Raw genomic sequence first — 19076 nt, 5'->3', positions numbered from 1 at the left:
ATTGACAGCCTCCATGAAGGTGGGTGTGTGGTTTGTGTTTTTATGTGAAGGCAGTGCTGGTGTGTGTTCTGGAGGGCTATGTGTTCCATGTGGTGTGGTGCAAGCGTTGACCTTCTCCTCTTGACCAGCTATTCTGGTCTTGGCTGGAGAGTGTGCGGCTTCCAGTTTGGATATATAAATGTATCACTCGCAAGTCTGAGTGTTAGGAGGTAAGAGGAGAGGGTTGTCGGTGTACATGATGCAGTTGCTACATTGCCTCAGGACGCACAAGTTCACCAGGTTAATAGTAGAAAGGACAGGGCACTGACCTTTAGACATGCCTGGAGGGGTGGGCATTAATAATAAGTACTGGAGCTGTTTCCTTGTAGAACGTTTAGTGCTGGTAGCACTTTTGTGTGCTACAAAAATTGCTACAAGAAGTCTGGTATGGTAAAGTGCTAGACTAATAAGCTAGTAAAAGTGCAGGAGAGGAGAGAACTAACAGATCTAAGGGAAAAATTGAAGACCAGACTTTGGCACCTCTCAGAAGCTTACAAACAGTCCTGGATATAGCAAATCTGTATTTGGACTAGACTAGTTACAGGAAAGGTGGGAAACAAGCACAACACTGGCTTTTAAACCAGAAAGTTGAAAGAGATGGAAAAACTGCCCAAATGGCCAATAAACTACAAATTCTGGGCCAGAAACCACTCCGCTTCTGGTAGATAGGCTACCTAGTGCTTACCACTCCCACTGATAAGCTAGAAGGCTTCCCTCCAACACAGAAAGGCTTGGGGGGGCTCAGAAGATTACATACAGTCCTGGATACAGCAAATCTGTATCTGGACTAGACTAGTTACAGGAAAGGCATGAAAAGCACAAATGCGGGCTTTTAGACCAGAAAATTGAAGGAGATGGAAAAAAACTGCCCAAAAGGCCAATAACCTACAATTTCTGGGCCAGAAACCGCTCATCTTGTGGTAGATAGGCTACCTAGTGCTTACCACTCCCACTGAATATGTTTATATGTTACTCTCCCCTTCAATCTTATTTTGTTACATAAACTGGGCTAAAGCACCTTGTTTGTTTGTTTCAAGAAAGTGGCCACCAACTTCATTGCCACAAACCAAAGTTCATATGCAGTTCTCAGTTCTAGTCTCAGTATGTCTGAGTTGTGCCTTTAGGAATTAATTTGCCATTTACAAATTCTGTTAATCTATTTTCAAGTTAGTAGCAATGTCAGTTACAGTCTGCAAGTCTTGTAACATGTCTTCCTGTCTTTCTGAAAATCTACAATGTCAGCTTGTATCTGTACTTAAAGGTAAAAAAAATCAAGTTCAAGCACTAGTTCATTTTTCTGCTTTCAACATTTCAAACTCTATTGCAACAGGCTAATTTTTCTTTTCACTTGTCATAGTCTTCCCTTTCTGTAACACCTCAAACTGTTTCTCTAAATTATTCGTCCTTTCCATGATTTTCTTTTATTTTCATTCTCTTTCTTTAGAGATTTTAAACTTTGTTGATACTCACATACAGTTGCATTAATTCTTTGTTTTAATACAACCACTTATTTGCTTATACAAGTTGCAGCTGTTTACTTTGCAATTTCAAGCTTGCTATTTTGTTACACTGCTTCAACAACCGAAGTTTATGAGTCTGTTTTATTTTATTCTGACAGCTTTTCAAATGCTGAATGTCAGACAAGGATTTTCGGTGACCTTCACAAAAGCTATACTTGTCCATTTTAATTCCTGCTAGATCATTTACAGTAGTCTATTTCATACTTTTCAAAAAACACTTCTTTATTTCTGTTAGTTTTATAATGTACTCTAGCATTTAGAAACAGCATCATCTAGCTATAGCTTTCGCAGTTCTCCATTTTAACAAAAAATGATTTCAATAACCTTTTGTACTTCCTTGATATCTTCCTTTAAAAAGGTCTGACTCCTTTGAAAGAATGCTTATTCCAACTTCTTATCATTATCACTAGGTTTTAATCTCAGAACCAAAGCATTGTTTGTTCCAACCCTCTTTTTTATCTTCACAGCTGGAATTACAAATCTCAAATAAAGGCTTAACCTCTTCTTGCGGTGTCCAATTTATCACGTTTCCTTTTACTGACCAATTATTTGTTGTACATTCACTTTTTATAGGTTCATGTAGGCTAGCTCCCCGTGCAGCCAATTTAAGCATAGCAATTTTCCTTTTTTGTGCTTGAATTAACCTATTCCATTGGGTTAGAGATTGGCCTTACCCATCCTATGGTCAATAATTATATATTACCACTCATGACGGCCTCTGTATCCCAGACCAGTAATCAAGGAGCCTTAATCCTCACCACTGACATTGGTGAGAGATGGTCACTAAAACAGGAATGAATTTACACAATATTTACAGATGCATCTCTCTGCATCAAGCACAATTTCCCCCAGGAGTACACAGGGAACATGCTACAGACCTGTGACTGGACTCTTTGTCTCTCCAGGTCCCAAACAAGACTCAGTTTTGAGCACTGTGTCCCAGTTCCAAGTAGCTAACACAACCAAACATGGGTATTTAATTTTTCACAAACACACTTACTCTTGAGAAAGGCTGGAACATATTTACTAGCTGTACCCCTTCTGCCCAGACTATAAGATAACCACGCTGCCATTAGTCAACCATTCTAAGTTTATTAAAGGGTATCCAATTATACTGAGTTATACCAATACTGATATAAATGGTAGAATGTAACCAAAGCACCAAGGCTTTCTGGAGTGGCCAAGTCATCTCTAAAATAAGTATAAGGACTCTCAAGGTATTAAAAGTATTCACTACAAGACCAGCCACAATGAGAGGTATAAAATATTTAATCATAAACAAGAAAATAGAAAACATGAGAATACTAAATATCTCAGTACAATAAACATCAGAGTTTCAATCACCAAAGAAAATAAAAATAACACAGCTGGACAGATTGACATATATGCAGAAAAACAATACTTAACTAATCTCACTGTATTTCCTGACTCTCTAAAGAATAACTGTTTCCTAGCTAACTTAATTAATACAGCAAGGCAAGATAGGATGCTGAGATGCTTACTTCCACAAGGTAAGGTAATGAGCTTCTAACTGAACTGAACTCAATCAACTGACGGTGATAACTATCATAGATCTTTATATCAGGTTCCAAAGAAAACAAAACAAGCTGCTGTGTGAGTTCCATCTTCTCAGTGCTGGTTATAGAGTGACATACCCTGGTACAATACACACTCAGACCTTTGCTATGATTTGTTGCAGTATCTGAATGCTATAGAACAATTTCAAAAACTTCTGCTCTTCCCTTCCAGAATTCTTTGTTTAAACATATGCATTTAATCAGTTATAATAACACTGTAAATATATTTTTAACACAAGCATCTGTACAAGTCAGTGTGATAGTCAAACAACACAAAATAATTTACAAAACTCCAGCCAGACACAATGACATACACCATCCATGCACCATCCTACTCTCCCTGGCACATTTGGCAATACCTCACATCATCACACACACCCCCCCCACTTTGAAGACACAAGCTAGTTTTTCAAGTGACCCTGGAAAAACACTACTTGAGAGGAATGGGCCTGTCTGGGAACACATATCTCACTCACAAATATTCCTTCTATCCTACCTATCCATTACCTTACTAAACTAAATAGAAATATCCTAGTTACCATCACCTTCAAAAACTCCTCTTTTTCCTTCAAATTTTCCTCATCCTGACTTCCTTTCTTTCTCACTTTACCTTTCTCTCCTCTTCTTTAACATAACTGAACAGACAGTGATTACAGAATAAGTTTGCTTATCCTAGTTTCTTCTTTTATTGATAACTGTAAATACAACTATATAATTAATATTCTAAGATTCTACTGCCTACTGTAAGTCATGTGTCGCAATAGGTACCATTGGACTAGTCTTTCACTACATATTGAACATCTGTATTATTAAAACCCCAGATAAACTCAGCCAACTCTATCTGGTTATTATCTATTGTATAAATACCATAAATTACATTATCTCTGTCATATCTTTTACCATTGTATAAAAATCTCATTATGTTTATGTTTTTATGGATTGTTACTATGTGGAGCTTTTCTCCCTGGGCCTCTGCTGAAAATGGATTCTGCCCAGTCAGACTTTCTGGGTAAGCAAATGTAAAATAAATAAATAAAATGAATAAATAAATGAAACTCTACCCTGTCTTGAGAGTCCATCTGCATTGACATTACTTCAATCTGGGCACAGGGGGGTCTCCCCAAAGCCCCTTTAATCTTTTGGAATGTCTGCTTGAAGGCTTGGGTCCACACTACCTTATCTGGCCTGTTTTTCCTTGTCAGGTCTGTGAGAGGAGCAGCTATTGTACTATAATTAGGAACAAACTTTCTATAGTACCCTGCTGTTCAAAAGAATGCCCCCACCTGCTTTTTGATAACATGGGCATGCCACGCCTGAATAGTTTCCACTTTGGCAGGTTCTGGCCTAATCTTACCCCTCTCCACATTCTATGTCCCAAGTAGGATACATCTGCCATACTCACCTAACGCTTACTGAGCTTAATGGTCAGTCCTGCCCTTTGCAGTCTTCCCAGGACCTCCCTGACATTCTGAGGCTTCTTCATGTTAACATAGTAGAGTTTGTGCCCCTGCCTCTTGCCTAACAGGTCTACCATGTAATTAACATCACTGACTTTCCTTACCATTTCAAAGGGTCTCACCCAAGCTGCCTGCAGCTTATTGCATCTGACAAGAATGCACACCATAACTTGTTGTTCCACAGCATACTCTCAGACTCAAGCATTCCTGTCATACCAAACCTTTTTCTGCTGCTGGGCTCCTATCAGGTTCTCCTGGGCCAAGCCCATGATCTCCCTAAGCCTTTTCCTGAAGTTTAGTACATATACCACACCAAACTCCTTGTGGGATTCATACTCATCACAAATCAAATCTAAAGGCCCCCTCACCCTATGCCCATGCAGCATCTCAAATGGTAAAAAACCTGTGGATTCCTGGGGTACCTCTCTGTATACAAATAATAGAAGGGTCAAATATTTGTCCCACTCTCTCTTAAATTGGTCCGTCAATGTCTGTTGCATGGCCTTTAGTGTAGAGTTGAACCCATCCACAAGACCATTAGTCTGAGGGGGGGGGTTGTAGGGGTGGTCTTTAGGTGCTTCACCCCACAATGCTTCCACAGACAAGCCAGCAGGTCTGACATGAAATTGACACCTCTGCCAGTCAGTATTTCTCGCGGGAAACCTACCTTGCTGAAAATCTCTAACAAAGCATTTGCCACCTTTCCTGTTTCTATGGAGGACACAGCCACTGCCTCAGGGTACCTAGTACATAATCTACTACCACCAGGATATCTATATCTTCCCTGCAGAACTTGGAGCACTCAGAGGCCCCACAGTATCCATAGCTACCCTCCAAAATGGCTCCTTTGTCACAGGCAAAGGCATCAGCAAAGCTTTGACTTTGTCTCCTGCCTTGCCTACCTTTTGCCTCTGTTCACACATCCTGCAGTACCCTGTTACATCCCTTGGAATCCCAGGCAAATAAAAGTTCTGCATAACATTTCCATATGACCTCCAAAAGGAATGTCATGAACTATACTATGGCTAGAAGTGCCAGACAATAGGCTATGGGCATTTCCAACTGCTGTATTACCTCACCCTCTATCCCTCCCTAAGGAGTGCACTCTCTATCATCAGGTGTCTCCTTAGCTGCCTCTCTCAAGCTTCGTAAGGTATAGTCTGAAAGCTGAGCCTGTTTCAATTCTACTTTTCTGACCCCTCCCAGCTATGCTTCCACAGGAATCCTAGTATCTTCTGATAGCAGTGCCTCAGTATCAGCCTGGGTACCACCACTCACCTCTGTCCTTGCAGTCACCCTGTCCATGGGAATATCAGTCCCTACCAGCAGCTGTGGCTCACTTTCAGGCTCACTGCTAGAAGGTAGCTCCCTCCCTGAAATTGCCACATCACCAGCCCCAGCTTCAGGTATGGGACCCAGCTGGGTCTGCCCTGGGTTACCAGACCTACATGCCTGTCTCCAAGCCCAAATGCATGTAACTGCATGCACACAAGTTACTGCATTATCAAAACCATTCCCTATCGAAATATCTGTAGGAAAATCCTCAAACACAGTTATCTGCTTGCTTCCTTTTCCACCCTCCCAGTCATGGTGAACCCTAGCCAGAGGTATTTGGAATGGAATCCCTCCTAAAGCTCTGACTGGAATGGACTGCCCAAGCAAGTACTCCTCCTTTTTAACCACTACAGGCTTCACAATGGTTATCTCAAAGGCTGTGTCTCTCTTAGCAGTGGCCTGTCTACCATCCACTAAGATGGGATACAAACTCCAGTGATAGTTTGGTACCCCTGTTGTCTCCAGACAACTCACTACTGGCATGCTGTTATTCCCACTTGCTGGCTCCCTCACCTTTTGTTCTCCTCCTTGCTTCAGTAGACATTTGTATGCTACATAGCCCCTCTGGTGACATTTAAAACATCTAACTCTGATCCTGACCGTGCACCTGAACTAGTGGCTTCACCTGTTATTTGTAGACTCTGTTGGGGTGATTTAGGCTGCCTACCATTGGTTCCCTTATATCCATGTGCAGCACTGGCTATCCCTTTCTTATGCAGTGATGCCCTGTTTGCAAAGTAGAGATCCCCTTTTCTCTCAGCTCATCTTCAAAGTTACACTCCCGGTCTGCCAACCAAGTTTTCATGTCCTCATGCAAAGTACTAAGGGCTTGTTCCCTTACCAAAAGGTCTTCCAGTCTTGAAAAAGTAGTGGCCTAACACCCACTCACCCACCTATGAAACTAAGTACTTAACTAAGCAATATAATCGCATACACTTCCATCTGACTTGCTTCTATGCTCACAAAACTTTTTTCTGTAAGTTTCAGGTGTTAACCTATAACAGTTCAATAAACATTGTTTTACTCTATCATAGTTAAAACAATCAGTATCAAGCAATTTAGAAACAGCAGTTACAGCTTTACCATGGACTAAGGGGATCAGGCACCATACCCAGAGCTCTTGGTCAACATTATACTCTTTACATACTCTTTCAAATATATGAATAAACTATCAAAGTCATCTCTCTCTGCAAATTGTGTAAGAAATGTACTGACCGTTATTGTTTCTGGGGTCCAGTTATTCCTTTCCCCATTACCTACATGACCCAGATGAAGAGTCAACATATCCCTCTCGTATTGCTGCTGCTTTTCTTTTTCTTCAGCCTCCAAACATTTGGCCTCCAGTTTATACTGACGCTGCTTCTCTTTTCTTTAGTCTCCCAATGTCACAGTCTCACTTTGGTCTCCAAATGTTTGGCCTCCATTTCAAGTCTCTTTAACTCCAGATGGATTTTTAAGTCCTCTGAGGAAAAAGTGAACTGTCCTATTTCTGAAGACTGCACATCACAAACAACAGAATGGTTGCCCTCCTAGCCACTGCTCCACTCTGCAGCTGCGATTGAGGCTGAAATAATTTTCTCTTTAGTCCAGTTAGCATGCACCAGTCCTTTAGCTTCGCACACCTTGGCCAACTGGTTCTTTGTCAGCTTACCATAATCATCTACTGACATATTTGCCTGCTTTCCCAGACTAAACTAAACTAAACTAACAAAAATAAATAAAACCACTGTGAAAATGAAACTGTGAATGTTTACCTTGTGGCTGTTGAGAGTACACACACCATCAGTGACAACTGTCCACAGGCTACTGAAGTTCAATTAATATCCCACCACTCTGGCACCAATATAGGACAGACTCTCTATTCCCAGGCCAGTAATCAAGGAGCTTAAATCCTCACCACTGACACTGGTGAGAGATGGTCACTAAAAACAGAAATTAATTTATACAGTATTTTCTGATGCAGCTCTCCGCATCAAGTACAGTTTCCCTCAAGAGGACACAGGAAACATGTTCCAGACCTGGGACTGGATATCTGTCTCTCCAGACTCCAAACAAGACTCACTTTGTAGCACTGTGTCCCAGTTCCAAGTAGCTGACACACACACACCTGGGTATTTGATTTTCACACACGCACACTCTTGGAAAAGACTGGCATGGATTTACTAGCTATACCCCTTCTGCCCAGACTATAAGATAACCACGCTGCCACCAGTCAACCACTCTAAGCCTATTACAAGGGTATCCAGTTACACTCAGTAAAACCAATACAAATATAAATGGTAGAGTGTAACTAAAGCAGTAAAGCTTTTTGGAGTGCCAGTGTGTCACTAAAATAAGCATAAGCACTCTCAAGATATTAAATTTATTCTCTAAAAGATGAGCCACAATGAAAAGTATAAAAATATTTAATAATAAATAATAAAATAAAACATGAGAATACTAAATATCTAAATGCAATAAACACCACAGTTTCAATCACAGGAGAAATAAAAATAGCACAGTTGGAAAGATTCACACAGATGTGGAAAAGCAATACTTATCTAATCTCACTGTATTTCCTGACTGTCTAAAGAATAACTATGCCTTAGATAACTTAATTTATACAGCAAGGCAAGATAGATGCTGAGATGCTTACTTCTACAAGGCAAGGTGATCAGCTTCTAACTAACTGAACTCAACTCAACTCAATTAACTAACTGACTGTGATAACTGTCATAGATCTTTATATCAGGTTCCAAAGAAAACAAAACAAAACAAGCTGCTGTGTGAGTTCCCTCAGTGCTAGTTATAGAATGATATCACATTTGATCACCTGACTCTAGTACAATACACACTCATAACTTTGCTAAGATCTGTTGCAGTATCTGAAAGCTATAGAACAATTTCAAAAACTTCTACTCTTCCCTTCCATATTTATTTGTTTAAACATATACATTTAATCCATTATAAAAACACTGCTGATACATTTTAACACAAGTATCTGTACAAGTCAGTGTGATAGTTAAACGAAACAAAAACATTTTCTCCAACTAACCATGCTGGCATATGCCACATATGTGCTACCCTACTCTCCCTGGCACAGATGGCAATACCACACATCATCACACTCCTTAGGAGAATAACTGGGATCATACCATACATAATTTAAGGGGACTCATACATGGGATAAAGCATTTAGGAGCTGCCTCTGTCCATTACTAGTACAGGGGCAATCCTGTGGTAAATTTTCTGTTTTCCATCCATAGATCTAAGTTGAGTTTGGATATGGACAGGGATGAACTTTGTTTTATGTGTATGGGAAGTCTGTTCCAGAGCAGTGGTATCCTCTGTGAGGTATACCTGTCCCTCCAAACTGTTATGTTGATTTTGCAGAAAAGGTTTAGATCTCTAGACTGAATATTTCTGATGCCATTTGACTTGCTGATGTGCAGTAAATTCATCAGTAATGGATCTGAAAATGCCTTGTATGCAACACACAGGTTACCTCTTAGCAGTCTGTAGGATGCTAATTATAGGACAGGGCACTAATTTGGTCCATGTAGGACATGTTGTTTATGCCTTGTATCCTTTTAATAAGGTATCTTTGTAGGTGTTCCATTTGTTGCATGTGTCTGGACAGATACATGCATAAGGGGGCATTATATTCAATGACTGGCCTAATGAGGGCTGAATATAGGGGGGCAACGACATCCCTAGATCTAGTCATAATCACTTTGTTTATAAGCTGTGCAATATAGAAGGACTTTCTTACAACAATGGACACATATTGGTCAAACAGTAGGTCATTGTCCACATATGTGTCCCAAATCCTGAACAACTGGGTCAACTCTTAGGGGCATATTGTCAATGTGGTAGTTCCCCGGGGTAGATCCCAAACAATGCTGTGATGACCCACCATTGGACCAGTAATCAAGGAGCCTCAATCCTCACCAATGAAAACAGTGGTGGACGTACGCTGACAGGATGACAGGTACATACACAGTATTTCCAGATGCAACTCTCTGCATCAAATGCAGTTTCCCTTAAAAGCACACAGAGACCACAGTCAGTCCGGGGTTGGTTTCTCCCTCTTTCTCCAGATCCCCAATAAGACTCCCCACTGGCAAAGCTATAGAGTAGAGATCTCAGCTGAGTAGCCAAACCAAGACCTCCAGCACCCTCTCTATCCAACCAGTGCTTCATGTCCCTGCCCAAGTAACTGACACACACACACACACACACACACACACACACACACACACACACACACCCACACACACACACATACTCTTTGAGGTTTGATTTACACACAAACACACACATACACACACACACACACACACACACACACACACACACACAGACAAACACCTGGGAAAGGCTGTCACAGGTTGCTATGCCCCCTTTTGCCCGGACTATAAGGTAGTTATCACTGCCACCAAAATATCTCAAATATTACTGCTGGGATAGCTTGCAGAATGACATCATTTTTTTTGTCATCTGACTCTACCCCAGGTGAAACCCCCACTGCTGGAAGCTGGCAGTATTTATCAGCTATCTTGCCAGATGTTGGAAGTCATAAAACAATTGCATTCTTTCATACTTACAGAGGTAGTAATTATTTCACTGCAAAGACAATACAGAAAGCTTTCTCAGCACATACTCTGTGTCTGTAGCTGCAATGAAAACTGAAATATGCCATCTTTTATTGCTTAGCCATAAAGTAATTTAGTTTTGGCTATTTTTCTGAAGTTAACCTCCTGTATTCCAGTTACCACTGTTAACATATATGTGCATGTACATCTCTGATCTATTCCAGTAGGGCACACTGTAGTTACATTTCAAACAGCACTTTGCAAAAAACTTTTCAACACACACTTCTGTACCAGCAGTTTGATATACACGACATACAGTTCTAATATATTTGTAATACAGACATCTTATATAAATCATGTTGATATTCACAAATGACATATAATTATTCACAAAATTCCAGATGGCTGTGCTGGCAGTATCTCCCTTTGTCACAGATTCAATAATGCATTTTTTGGCATTTAGTTTCAGTCCATATTTTTGGCACCAGTTATTTATTTGGAACAAACCTTCCTGCATGACGGCTAAGTCATTTGTGGCTTCAATGTCTGCTTCTAGTTTGCAGTCATCTGCAAACTTAGCCAGCCAGAGCAGATTCCAAACAGGACAGGTCTGAGAACAGACAATTGGGGGAATCCACTGGTGACTGGTTTCTTTGTGGAGGTAACTTATCCTATTTTGATTATCTGTGTCCTATCTGTGAGACAGTTAGCAATCCGGTGAATGACATAAAGGTTTATTCCCAGTCTGTTTAGTTTTTCTGCTAGCCCTGAGTGGGTAATTGTGTCAAAAGCTTTGGCCACATTGAGGTATGTGGTGTGTACCATTTTGTCTTTATCCATTGCTTTGGTGACCCTTCCAAAAAAATCCATTAAGTTGATTTTTTTTTCGAAAAAGGCCTCCATTAACTTTTTTATTCTGTAAGTTCTTTCTGTTTAATACATTTTTCATCTTATGCACAGAAATTCGGCTCTTCTGTATTATTTATTCCAACTCTCTTAGAAACATATGCACAGAAATTCGGCTCTTCTGCATTATTTATTCCAACTCTCTTAGAAACATTAAAGCCAAACTTATTATAACATGAATGAGAAACACACATTTGTGCTGCATATTAGGAATAGTACAATAATCAAGTATTCTCTTTCTGCTGCACCACAGCATTGTCTATAATCAGACTTAGTTGATCAAAACTACTTTCTTCTGGAAACTAATTTGTTGGCTTTCAGCAGAACCTAACATCCTTTTGTCTTCCATGATAACAGTTTTGCATTGGAGTGAAATTATTGGACTCAGTTATTAGCTAAATGACATCCTAGTTCAGAGTTACTATAGACTGAAACCTGACGTTAACATTGCTTAGTACAATTGTTAAACACCCCCTATGCTGTTAATATTGCATCTGGCACTATAGTAGCAATAAACATGGGTGCTGTTCAATTATCTCAGAGTAAATAACATCAGCAGAACATGAAATGGTTTAATTTCAACTCCATTTCTGCCTGCTGTCTACATTCACTAAAAATGTATTTGGGAACCAGCTTCTTTCCTGTACTCAGGGAAAACATAAAGACGTACAGTGTTCCTCACTCCATTACAGGCTTTCAAAGCTAGTACAACACTTCCCTCTGTTTTTTTATTCACTGCTTCTGCAGCTAGTAGTACATGGAGCAGACACATATTTATTCACTACTAAGAATTATTATTGGATCATCGGTTGTAACTTAAAATCATGTGTTTTAACATGTATTTCTTAGCATCCATGTCTCAAACACATAATAAGCAAGTTACAATCAGCAACCCAATCATAATCCTCTATATTATTAACACAACTGCTTTATTACCACTTTTTTTTTCAGTACAGGCGGTATGGAACATCATAACAAATTGCACCAAGCTCTCAGAAAATCTGCAGTATAGGCTGTTTCTTAAATTCATCAGGTTTGCCTATAGTTTTTCTTCTTCTAATGCACATGGTTACACAGCAGTGAACCTACTTCCACAACTAAATAAAATACTTGAAAATGGGAAAAATGAATCTTTTTTAATGACATCTAGCACTTCAGCTTGTGCCTTCTCTGGCTATAAATATACAGAATCACAGGTGGTGCTGCTGTAACGTTGTTGACTCACAGTAAGAAGCTGTCCGGTTCGATTCTCAGCTAGATCGTCTTCTGTGTGGAGACATGCGTGAATGGGCGTACCTTCATTGAAGGTTGTGCGTCAGGCCTGGCAAGCCGGTACATAAAAATCAACTGCCAATCATTAGCGGACCGGAGTTCCGCTATGGCGACCCCTAACTGGGAAAAGCCGAAAGACACAAACAAACAGTTCCTTTATATAGACACTTTCAATTCAGACTTCATTAATTAATTGATTAAAATAAGACATTGGCAATCAGCTGCTATATTTAAACCCATGGGGATCAATATCAATTTAGATTCTATCTGATTCAACATTGACTCTTTTCTTCTTCTTCTAATACTAACTATATTAGCCAAAACTACAAATTTAAAATTAGTACATTTTCCTTCACACTTCTCAAATGCATATAATGCTACCATATTTTCAAACTTTCTGAGTATAATATCAGAAAAATATTTCTATATGAAGGAACAGTTACTAGATGAATTCTTTCAGTGCCCTTAATTTTCAAATTCTCAGTTAAAATCTTTCCTTAGAGTATACAATTCCCAAATGTGTGTTTTACAAGCCATTCACAATTCATTAGTGAAAGCATATTTGAAAAATACCTTTGTGAGCCATTCAGAAAGCATTTGTCTTTTAAAGAATTCATCAACATTAGCTGAATCACCAACAATGTGCCTTGCAAATTTTACAAGTGTTTTCAATGTCCGTTACTCATTAACAGTGTTTACCAGAGTATCCCAACCCACTTGTCTTATCAGGCATTGTATAGTAAAAGCAGCACAGTTCTTTTAATTTCTCAGGAGTTTTAACAGGTGTCTGGCACAATCACATATCTATTGGGTTCTATAACAGGATACATTCACTAATGCAACATGATTTGTTAGTCACTTCTGCAAAGCAGTGCCTTCCAATTGATGGGAATACAGTGCTCTGACACACAGTAATTAATATTTCATGAGAATTGTTAACATTTTAGCATATAACACAATGTGCATTTGCCAGCTTTTACCTAACTTTTGTCTGATTTTTACTGAAAAGGTTCACAATTGCTGGGATTATTTCTCTTCCAGCAAAGATTTTAAGGATTTGTTGCAGCATGACTTCTCAAACATGCTTTTCATAAAAAAAATCTTAGTAAATTCAGCAAGCAATTCCAGTATGCAATTTTGACAGTCATAACTTTCTATGACATCTTTTCAGAAATTCTAGCACTAAAACCAATTGTCAAAATTCAATATCTTATGTCAAATATAGCGGTCTCAATTGGCAATACTTTAAGATTTCTTTAGGTACATTTTTGAAAACTAACTTTTCTTTACACCAGTTTTGCCAAGTATCAATAGCTTGGTCAGAACTTTGTTTCACTCGAGTACTTAGCACAGGTTTGTTTTATTTTTTACCACAAACACAACCTTTCCTTAAAACACTTGTTCATTGGCATTTACTGCAGAATAGTTCACCACACCCAGCCAAGCCCGTAATAAATTTTCTCTCCCTCCCCTACATTCTCAAGGTGTACTACCCTATACTTAGTTCAATAAATTTGATAGCTTAAAAGTAATTTCCATACATATTTATTATGGTTATCAGTAGCAGCAATCTCATTTTTGTCAAAATTCCTCATCAGATGTGGTATAATATAATAATTAGTCAAAAAGAAAACAAGTAGGAGCGAAGCAAATATATCAACGAACTTGCCAAACTGTGATAGTACAATGAATAATCCAGTGATATCCAGTAATGTTCTCAACAAATCACAAAGTAGATGTATGAAAAAGCAAAACTTTATTCCATGAGATAAGCGCTTTCGCTGTAATCAGCTTCCTCAGATCTCTTAACAAATTCTGACTTAAAATGTTCAAAATATATAAGCATATCAATTAAGCAATTAGTAAAATAATAAAATGGGAGAGTATTTTAAAAGGGAAATGTTCAAACTACTAAATACATATAAATAATCCACATAGTACTTAAGGCAAACAGCTTAAATCTAATATATAAAAAATATAAAAAATATATAAAAAATATGTAGAAATATATACTCAGATGTTGTAGACCACATTGTGCACTTAGTCCATATATATAGCACATCTTCCAATAGTGTACCTTTTAAAAAATAATGTATATATATATATATATATATATATATATATATATATAACATATAAAACATCTAAAAACCACACATAAAGAATTTGACATATGTGCAAAAACTGCAAAAAACCATACATATGAAAAAGATCCATGAGGCAAACAGCTTAAATCTAATATATGAAAATATGTAAGAGTAAATACTCAGATGTTGCAGACACATTGTGCACTCTAAGTCCATATATATATAACACATCTTCCAATATTGTAACTATTAAAGAAAAATGTATGAATATATAAACATATGAAACATCTGAAAACCATACATAAAAAGTTTGACATATGTGCAAAAAGTGTGAAAACCATACATATATATAAAAACTAATATATGTATACATACAAATATATGCTAAGTTGATAGACATAGATGAATATGAAAGAATGGATATATATATATATATATATATATATATATATATAAAAGCAAAGATGGATATATATAGATGGATGAGGTGTATGTATGTGTATGTTAGGCATAGACCATGGAAATATTAAGAAACGCATTCACTCATATGGTTTTTACTATCACAGTTTGGCAAGTTCGTTGATATATTTGCTTCGCTCCTACTTGTTTTCTTTTTGACTAATATTTATTTATGCAACTTGGTAAGGAGCGTTTACCTGGCTGGTAGCGTTTCATCTACAGTAATATAATAATTAGTTCAAATAGAAAACACAGTTTAAAAACATTCTTCAACATTTTGTCCACCTTCAAACAAAAAACAGTCCACTTTTCAGTCAAAATGCATTCCATTATTGCAAGCTTGAAAAATAAAATGATTTCAATAGGAATTTCACACAAACCAAATTAACTTTGAAAGTTAGAACACATTTACAGTTTCACATATATATAGCAGTCCAGCCCTATTATTTTCCTGTCTATGATGCTCAACAGAACTCTCAGGTGACATTAGCTCTATGTTACTTATTTGTACAGCTTCTTTACAGTAGGGATCCCTTTCCTGAACCATTTCAAACCTTGCTATTCACTCAGGTTAAAACTCAAGACTGGATGCCCTATCCACTCTATAGGCCTCTGGCTTTAACTCCATAATCTAGCTGTCTCCAACAGCCACCATATGAGGACCCCTTTCTCATACCACCCCTGTACTGCAGAGTAGTAACTTAGTTTTGTCATGACATGTTTTCAGTATAGGTTTGGGTACCGGCTCTACCCTAACTGTTGCATTTGGTATTTTGGGGCTTTCTATATGCAGCTTTAACACTTTCCCTTCCACTGTGTCACTACATGCACGCACGCACACACACACACAAAACATGTGCGTGTGTGTGTGTGCGTGCATGTGTGCACATGTAGTGACACAGTGGAAATGAAAGTGTTAAAGCTGCATATAGAAAGCCCCAAAATACCAAATGCAAGTCTGTGATAACGAGTGATACCTACATTGCTACAGTAATTGTTTTGTGTTAGATAATGATCCTAAACCGTAATTTTGACAAGCTTTTTTCAAGTAATATTCTTATGTCATGAGGTAAATTGTTCAAGGCCGTAGCCATCCAATTAGAAAAGACAGCACTACCAAATGAATTGTGACATTGAATGAAATGAAGATTTCTTTAGGATAAAAGACAGCATTGCCAAATGAATTGTGACACTAAATGGAAGGAATGTTATTAAGAAGGAAAAAAATAATACTCTACTAGAACCATGCCAAATTAAGTGACTGCTTAATTGTAGTATGGTAGTGCCAGAGACATAAACGAGGAGAAGGTGTGTATGATACAACCTCTTTGTAAGAGCTAAATATGCTCTAGGGATGGTGTCCCCGGCTGTGTGCTTCATGAACTCAACGAGGAATTAAACCCACAGTTAGGACAGCTGTTTAATCTTAGCCTCACCTCAGGATATGTACCCAAGGAGTGGCGCACGGCGACTGTGGTCCCACTTCATAAGGGCGGTGCCTCCACAGACCCTGGAAATTACCGCCCCATTAGCTTGACAAGCCTTATCTGCAAAGCCATGGAGAGGATCATAATGGAACTCATAAATAAAGACATAGGGAACTTGCAGACTTTGGATCCAACCCAGTTTGGCTTTGTCAAAGGCAGATCCTGCCTCTTAAACTTGGTTGACTTTTCGAGACAGTCACCAAGGCCATTGATGAGGAAAGGCAGTCCATACAGCCTACCTTGACCTGGCAAAGGCCTTCGACACAATACCCCACTCAGGTATCATCGAAAAACTCATCAGCTTGAATGTAAACCCATACATCACAAGATGGGTTGCAAACTGGCTAAGTGACAGAACCCACAGGGTCAGAGTTGCTGGAGCCATGTCAGACTCAAAGCCTGTCACAAGTGGTGTCCCGCAGGGCTCAGTCCTGGGTCCACTCTTGTTCGGCATCTACTTTTCTGAAGTACAAGCAAACACAGGAGGGTTATGGCTGACAAAGTTTGCAGATGACTGCAAACTGGGCGCCATAGTCGAAAACACATCTGACACAGATATCCTCCAGAAGGGCCTCACAGAAATGGATAACTGGTGCCAGAGCCATGGCCTGAAGTTAAACGCCAAAAAATGCATAGGCATACCCTTCGGGAAAAACAAGGTTACCCTAGCTACCATATAGGTGGCAATCCTCTGAGCACAGAAAAGTCATCAGAGATCTGGGGACCCAGGTTGACAGTAGCCTTCGTTTGACACTCATGTTGCTAAAGTAGTTAGGAAAACCTTCTATATCACCCACCTGATCATGAAGGGATTCACATCTAGATCAAGGGAGGTCATCGTCCCCCTGTACTCATCACTCATTAGACCTATGATTGAGTACAATGCCCGCTCGAATGTATCTGACCAGACACCTGCTGCAGCTTGAAAGGACCCAAAAGTTCCTCACCAAAAGGATAAAGGGTCTCAAAAATATGTCTTATGCTGCCCGACTGAAAGAACTCCAGCTCTATTCAGTCTCATACCGCTTGCTCAGAGGTGACCTGTGCCTGACATATAAGGCCATGTCAAACCCAGATTTGATGAATATGCTTCACCTCAAAAATCTAGATCCTCAGAACCACAAGGGTGGGAGACTTAAACCTTGACACGGTTATAAATAGAATGTGCTGGAGGGACAGATTCATCACCCAGAGACTCCCTATGCTGTGGAACAAAATCCCGGTACATGTGAGGCAAAGCACCTCTCTGGCCTTGTTCAAGAGGAATCTTGACCAATGGATGGGAGATTGCAGATATACCCCAGGGATTACTTCAGTGTCACTGCTTGACAGAGGCACAGCAAAATGATAGGCATAGTTTTTATTCAAACTAAAGGGGTGGCGAAAGCCACATAACTATGGGCTAGGCTTATAAATGCCCTTGGGCAGATAGCCTAGTATGAACCTATGAACCTATGAACCTAATACTTCAGTTTGCACACCAGCACATAATGCTGTTCAGCTGATATACACACCAATAAAAGTTGTTTTCCTAATATATGCATGTGGTTGTTGTTGTGTCTTTCGGCTTTTCCCGGTTAGAGGTCGCCACAGCGGAACTCCAGTCCGCTAATGATTGGCAGTAGATTTTTACATGCCGAGTTGCCAGCTCTGATGCACAACCTTCAACGAAGGTACGCCCATTCATGCATGTCTCAACACAGAAGACGCTCTAGCTGAGAATCAAACGGGATGTCTTACTGTGAGGTGACAATGCTACCGCAGCACCACCACCGCAGTAATATATGCATGCATGCATATGCATGTGGTAAAGCTTTTAATTTTAGTACAAACTAATTTTACTTTGAAGTGGTATTAGTTTTATTATGTTAGTAAACAGAATGGGTGCAAAAACACTTTGGAAAAATCTAATTCAAAACCTATTTTAGCTATCTTGTTGGTATCATAAAGGGTTGGATTCTGTACAGACACAAAAAAAATCCAATTATATTTTTTGTTGTTTTTGCTATACATTTATCGATGGATATGGAGTCATTTATAACAAACTCCAGGTATTCACAGAATGGACCTGCTCATCTAAAGAATCATTGAGTGGAGTGATATGTGGTTTGGCTGATTTGGGAAGCTTACGTTAATGTCTACAGTAGGCAATACATCTGATTCTAAATACATTTATTAACAGCAATCTATCATTTTCTTTTGAAAATCCTGCCTGGAGTTGTTCTTCTGTTCTAGAAGACATATCTGCCAGACAATTATCAAGTTGTCCAGATACTGAAAAAGACAAAGTTTATCACAGTAACAGGTCACACACATATCTAATATACATGGTTTATTTTGCATATACATAAAAGATAATATAC

Source organism: Protopterus annectens, chromosome 1.part1 (genome assembly GCF_019279795.1).
Source record: "Protopterus annectens isolate FY-2018-M chromosome 1.part1, PAN1.0, whole genome shotgun sequence".
NCBI lineage: Eukaryota > Metazoa > Chordata > Ceratodontiformes > Protopteridae > Protopterus > Protopterus annectens.
This window is presented reverse-complemented; position numbering follows the sequence as displayed.